At 44.2% G+C, this 7,500-nt stretch overlaps 1 protein-coding gene across 9 annotated transcripts in view; it reads right to left on the bottom strand.

The window, feature by feature from the left end:
* Nucleotides 1-7,500, bottom strand: part of LOC147034598 (roundabout homolog 2-like) — a 543,037-nt gene that overhangs the window by 207,757 nt on the left and 327,780 nt on the right. The window lies entirely within an intron of this gene.

Genomic DNA, 7,500 nt, shown 5'->3' with positions numbered 1-7,500 from the left:
TTTTCCACGAAGGAACTTTCCCCAAGATCAATAGCCGTATTTGTCTGATGTCAAGTCCTGCGTTGTTAGCTGTCTGTCTGCATGTGAGTGCGTCATATGTGTGTGTGACATCTCTTGTACAAGCTGTAGAATCTGTAAAAGGCAAAAAAAACAAAAAAAACTCTGAAATTAACTTGCAAAAGTTCAACTCCTCAAAGATTAACATAGATTATAAACTTCGAAAGGAAGTTGGTGATAATGAAAATTAAATTTCAAATTAATCAACCGCAGAAATAATTTGGAAGGAACACATCAATAAATCTGGAATTTTCTAAGATTTCTAAGATAATTTGCAAAGAGATGGAAGATAGAAGTAAATGCATGAAAGATTAATTATTAAAATTCACAGGTGAATCTTTACTCGTTTAAAAATACAACTAAATTGGATTTATAAACAACGACAGTTATGATGAAAATGACTCTCAATGGGTTTGTATCTTCAAAATTTCCAAAAGATAACTTCTTCATCGTGCACAAATAATACTTTGACAGTTATTGGCTTCCTCCACCTGTTGAGGTTATTAAATTCCTTAATACATGTGTTTCGCAGATGTTCCAATTGCAAGACTTTAATTACAAAGGACTATATCTTCTATTTAATCTGAAAAGCAATGGAGACTTTTTCGGTATAATTTTAAAACCATTTAAAATGTTGAATTTTTAAAATTATGTGTTGAAAATGATGGTTCTACCATCAGCGTATCAAGAGAACATGATATTGAATTCGCAAATTACTATACCAAGGCTAAAGCTGATATTGTATTTATTAGTATATATATATATATATATATATATATATATATATATATATATATATATATATATATATATATATATATATATATATATATATACAGTGGGACCCGCTTAATAGAATCACGGTTAATAGAATCACCCGTATTATAGAATCAAAATCGTTGAGACCGATTCAATTGTATCTAAATGTACACAATTTTTCCCGTTTATTAGAATCAAAAACCCGCTTAATAGAATCAGCTGCTGGCCATCCACTTCGACAGTTCAGCGCCTACTGGCCGCACAGTTCCAACTTTTGCCTCCAGGCGGCTGACGTCACGCTAAAAATAACGCTATGCCACTACAGTGATTTCGGTAGTCATTGTACAGATAGGCAGACGGCTGACAGCTGCAGTCTAAGCACTAGGCGTGTCGTCATTTCCACGATGGACAGAAAACGAAAGCGGACGGATCGTTCAAACATTGATAAAGCACAAATCCTGAGGGACTATGATGCTTTGCCCAGAATGAGCCAACGAGAAGCTGCAGACAAGTTGGAAATTAACCAGCTGATCCTATGCAAGATTCTGAAAGATCGAGAGGCCATTCTGAAAGGTCAAGTGGATTCGTCTTCTTGTCAGAAACGCAAGCGAAGCGGCAACGCACCCGATGTCGAATCAGCAATGGTCAAGTGGATTCAAACTTCTAGAGAAAAGGAAGCACCGCTTTCTGGACCTCTGATGCGGGAGAAAGCGGCTCAGTTCACGGAAAAGTTCAACAACAAGAAGTTCAGTGCGACAAACGACTGGATTGACCGGTTCAAGAAAAGACATGGAATCGTCCACAAGAAACTTCACGGAGAGGCAGCGGCGGCTGACGTAGGAGGGAAACAACAATGGCTGGACCACGTGTTTCCGGATCTCGTAGAAGGCTTCACGGCTGATGAGATCTGGAATGCTGACGAAACCGGGTTGTATTTTCGGGCCTTATCAGATGGAACATTCCTCTTCAAGGGAGATCAGCACTGCGGTGGGAAAAAGCCAAAGGAAAGAATCACGGTGCTTTTTTGCTGCTCGATGACTGGTGCTAAGCGTCCTCCTTTCGGTATTGGTAAAAGCAAGAATCCACGGTGTTTCAAAGGCCTCAAAACAATTCCAGTTCGCTACAGAGCCAATTCCTCCGCATGGATGACAGGTTTCCTCTTCACTGAATGGCTCGATGAGTGGAATCGCGAGCTTCGGCGTCATGACCAGAAAGCGTTGCTTCTCATCGCCAACTGTCCGGCACATCCCCAATCACTTCAACTGTCGAACATTACTGTGGCATTTCTCCCGCCGAACACAACCTCTGTTCTTCAACCGTTAGATCAGGGAATTATCCGTTCATTCAAAGCTCATTACCGCCGTGCCATGCTACGAAAAGTGCTCACTGAGATTGACAACGAGGATGGAGCAATGACAGCGAGTGACTTGGCGAAAAAGATAAGGATCCTCGACGCTATGCTGTTTATGGACGCAGCATGGAATGATGTGAAGACTACCAGCATAGTGAACTGCTGGCGCAAAGGAGGAATTTTCATTGGAGCGGCAAGCGAAGGCGAAAGGGTCGAGAGCAATGACGACGACGAGTTATCCAACCCTCTTCAAATGGATCCCGACCAATGGCAGGACTTCGTCAACATGGACGCCACTCTCCAAACCACAGACGATGATGTCACAGACGAAGCCATCGTTTCGGCAGTCCAACGCGAAATGGGAATTGCTACTGACGCAGACTATGACGCCGACACTAAAGTGGAGGAAGAGGAGGAAGAGGAGATCTCTGTCCCGACCATCAAGGAAATGATGTCTGCAGCTAAGACGATCAGGCTTGGTTTGCTATCACATGGGTTCAGTGACATGGCCTTCCTGCGCAAACTTGACAAGGAGGTCACCGCCATTGCCACAGACTCGTTAAAGCAGGCAACAATCGACAATTTTTTCATTACAGAGTAGGCTCATCGACAAACCTATGTTGTTTTGCTTTGAAAAGTACATATGTACTGTATGTGTAATTGTTTTATTTTCAGTAGTAAGTTACATTGTTTTGAGCAAGTGTGTCATATAAATCAAACTAAATGCTGAGTATTTGTCTCCGTATGTGTACTCGACATTTGATCCGCTTGATACTCCACAACTCTGGTGAACTCGGATATTAGAATCACCCGCTTATTAGAATCAAATTTGTCCGGCCCAAAGTGATTCTATTAAGCGGGTCCCACTGTATATATATATATATATATATATATATATATATATATATATATATATATATATATATATATATATATATATATATATATATATATATATATATATATATTCTATCCCTGTGTCGTAAGAGGTGACCAGGGTTGTGTCAGGAAGGGCATCTGACGTAAAACCTGTGCCAAATCATGATGCGGATCATAACGGATGATCCACTGTTTCGACCCCAAACGGGAGCAGCCGAAAGAAGAAGAATATATATATATATATATATATATATATATATATATATATATATATATATATATATATATATATATATATATATATATATATTTGAGCCTAATGTGGTTAATGTTGTTTTTTTTGTATACCTTGTCGAGGCTCGTATGAGAGCGAACACACAAAGCATATCAAGAGGGGCATGAGACAGGAGGGGAGGGAGTGGGAAGGACAAAATAGTGGGGAACAGAGACATTTGGAGATTTGTGGAAGGGAGAGGGATGGGATGGGGAACATGGGGACTAGAAGATGGACATTAGAGGGACGTTCAGGAAGGAAAGCAGGGAATTTGAAGGAGGTGGGCTTGGGTGGACTATCGGGGTAGAAAAGTTCAAGGATTTGTATGGGGGATGATAAGAGATGGTGGTGAACAGCTGTTTTGAAGGCCTGGAGGGAAGAATGGGAATGAATAGAGTGAGGGAGTTCATTCCAAAGGCGGGAAAAAAAGAGGAATGAAAGAGTGAAGGTGAGCAGTGATTTGTGATTTTGGTAGTTTTACCAGAACGGGTTTGTTGGCGGACCTTGAGCGCCCTGCGGAAATGTGGTGGGGACAAATCGCAGAGAGAGCAGGGGGGCGAGGCTGGAGAGGAGACGGTAGAAGACAGAAAGACCACCGACCATCCTGTGGTGATTGAGTGAGAGGCTCAAAGACTCAGCCTCATTGCGGGAGATGCCAAAGACCCGAAATGCCTTGGTTTCTGCAGCGGGAAGCCGAGAAAGGTGGGAGGCAGGAGCACCAGCCCAGAGGGGAGAGCAGTACTCCATCAGGCTGCGGACAAAAGCTTTGTTCGTGGTCAGGAGCTCACATGGGCCGAGGAAGGACCTTGCACGATGGAGGATTCCCAGTCGGCAACTGGCTTTGGAGGCGAGGTTTGAAATGTGGCTTTCCCAGGAAAGGTCATGGCCGATAGTGAGACCCAGAAGCTTGAAAGAAAGGACTTCTTCCATAGGATTGTTGAGAAAGTGGATGGGGGCATATTCTAATCGGTCCTTTCGAAGAGACAAAATGAGAGTGTGAGATTTTTCCAGATTGAAAGACATGTTCCACGTGTTGGACCAGTTTGTGATTTTATCCAGATCAGCAGTGAGCGAAGAAGCTGCTGCTTGCCGGTCTGAGGGATGACCGATGGTACGGCAGAGGGTGGAGTCATCAGCAAAGAGATATAGAAGATTTTCCAGAGAGTCGGAGAGATCATTGATGAAAACCAGAAAAAGAACAGGGCCCAGAACACTACCTTGAGGAACTCAAGCCTGGACAGGAAGGGCAGATGAAAGAACTCCATTTTGGACCACACGTTGACTGTGACAGGAGAGGAAGTCTGCGAGCCATGAGTGGAGATGTCCTTGGATACCATAGGAAGAGAGTTTGGCGAACAGGGCAGGGTGCCAGACTGTGTCAAAAGCACTTGATATATCCAGGGATACGGCTCGGATTTCCTGTCTGACATTGAGGGCTTCCATCCATTTTTGGGAGGGCAGAAGCAGCATATCCAGGGTCGAGTGACCTGGTCTGAAACCAAATTGATGATCAGAAATCCAGCCATTGGAGAAGAGGTAGGATTTGATGTCTGAAGCGATGATGGATTCCATAACCTTGCTGATGATTGGGAGAAGGCTGATTGGTATGTAGTTGCAGGCATCTGTTTTTGCACCTTTTTTGTACAGGGCAGTGATGTTTCCTGATTTCCAAGCAGATGGAAGATGGCCTTGAGCAAATGAGAGGGTGAATAGAACAGAGAGAGGGTGAGCAAGAGCAGAAGAGCAGGCTTTGAGGACACGTGGGCTGATGCCATCTGGACTAGTTGCAGAATCTGAGTCAAGGTTTGACAGCAAGCTCTCCACCTTGTCAGGAGAAAAGTACACAGAGTCCAGGGGCAGTTGGGTGCGACTGGGTAAGGTGGGAAGAGAAAGTGATGGGTTTTGGACACAATAATTAGTTGCAAATACCGAGTTTAGGCATTCAGCTTTTTCAAGTGCGGTATCAGCAGTGCTGCCATTTGAGTTAAGGGAGGGATGGAGGGGGAACATACACCAGAAACAGATTTGATTAGATGCTACCAGGATTTCGAGGAGGGAGAGAGGTTTGAGAGTTCAGACTTGAGATGAGAAAGATGTTGTTTTCTGGCTCTCCTTAGGCTAGATACACACTTGTTCTGAGCTTTATGGAAGGAACTGAGATTGCCCTCAGTTGGGTTTGCTTAAATGAGGCAAAGGCAAGTTGTTTCAGGACAACTGCCTCACCATAAGCTTCAGTGAACCAAGGGCGGGAGGAAGGGTAGGACAAATGAAGACGAGAGGGGATAAATCTGTGCATGAGGGAGAGCAAGTTTCTTTGAAAGAATTCCCAGGATGAGTTGATGTTGGAGAAATTAGAGATAGGAGACGTCTATAAGTTTGAGGGCTGCTTGGAGACCCTGCCAGTCGGCTTGAGTGAAATGCCAGACTCGAAGGCAGTGAGGTGGTTCTCTGAAAAAAGCCAGAGAGATGTCCACTTTGACAAGGACGTGGTCAGAAGAACCGATTGGATCTGAGGAAGAGCAGCAGATATTATCAGGGAACTTTGTCAAAATCAGATCCAGAAGAGATGGAGTACCATTGGTTGAGATGCGGGTAGGAAAGTTGACCGATTGAGTCAGTCCCAATGAGTCACATAAAGCTTTTGCTGAGGTGCCATGACAGGTGAGAGAGGTACCCATACCTAGCCAACTGGCATGATGACAATTGAAGTCACCACATATGAGGAAGAGAGAGTTTGGATGAGAAGATAGAAGTTGGTGCATGTTTTCAGATAGTGAGGTGTAGATGGAGTCATCACTGTTAGGTGGACGGTACAGTACACATATAAACATGAGGTGGGAGTTTAGGGGAAGCCGTAGCCAGAGGTATTCCTGGGGGTGTGGGGGAGTGAGGGCAGTGCATGGAGAGTGAGGAATAGAGTCTTTGATGAAGAGAGCAACTCCTCCACCAGGGCGAGGCTCAGGTCTGTCAAACCGGAGGAGCGAGTAACCAGGGAGAGATACTTGAGAGTCAGACACGTCTTGGGGGAGGAAAGTTTCTGTTAGGCAGATTATGTCTGGTTTGTCAGTGGCAACCTGCATGGAAAGATCTGAAAGGTTTGAGCGAAGGCCCCGGATATTTGAGGTCCATACTTTTAATGAAGAGGTAGGGGAGGAGGCTTTGAGTGCAGGGGGTGGGGGAGGCGGAAGGTAGGACAAGGGACGAGGGGGGGGGAAGTAAGGAGTGTTGTTGAAAGAGTATGGGGGATTGCAGAATAGCTAGGGAAGGGGGCCGAATGAGGAGCAGAAAAGGCTCTGTGGTGCTGGGGGAGAGAGGACAAGAGAGGGGGAAGAAGGCAGTTGAGGATTTGAGGAGGTGGTGTGAAGAGATGGAGGTGAGAGGGCAGTGGAAGGAGACAGCTTTGTGGATGAGAGGGGGGGCAACTTTGGTAAGGATGAGTGAGGGGGATGAATGGTGAGAGAAAGATGGGGGGGGGTAGTTTTTGAGAGAGGTGAGAGGGAGACTTCGAGGGAGAAGAGTGGGATGGTTGCTTTGAGAGTGAGGGGTGAGAGGAGTGAGTTGGCACTGAAGTTGGAAAAAAAGAATGGTTGAAGGAAAGCGAACATTCATAGCAAACTGGGGGTTCTTAAAGTTTTAGGTCAGTTATGCGATTAAACACATTTCTTGAGGGATGCAATAAAGGCGAATGCAGAGAATGGAGAGAAGAAATGATGTAACAGTTGGATTTTTTCGGCAAGGTATGAAGGAAAGCTCGAATTCAGAGCAGTCTGTTTAAATAGCAGAAGAGTAGTGCATTCTGATACAGTAAAGAGTACCACACGTGTGAAACAGGAAAATGAACCATTGTAAGAGATCATTTTTGTTATTATTAATGTTTGAGAGAGTTTTCAACAGATTAGGTCATGGAAATGTTGGAGAAAAAATTGAGGAAGAAGAAGAGGAGGAAGAAGAAGAGCAGATGAAGAAGAAGAAGAATCTGAGAAAGGTAGCGGTTTTTTTTCTTTTTTAGATAAGAAATAGAGTGATTCGTTGGGATGGGGGACGTTAAGAAAGTGCGAGAGATAGAAATTGAAGATAATGGGGAGAAAAAACAAATAAATACGATCATACACCGAGGGGAACAAAAGGTAGGCCTCAAGCCTCAAGGATAGGCCTCAAGCACCCAGTAAGAAAAGTTTGA

Source organism: Eptatretus burgeri, chromosome 1 (genome assembly GCF_056783735.1).
Source record: "Eptatretus burgeri isolate ZD-2024b chromosome 1, Ebu_testis_v1, whole genome shotgun sequence".
In the NCBI taxonomy this organism is placed as follows: Eukaryota; Metazoa; Chordata; class Myxini; order Myxiniformes; family Myxinidae; genus Eptatretus; species Eptatretus burgeri.
This window is presented reverse-complemented; position numbering and strand designations above follow the sequence as displayed.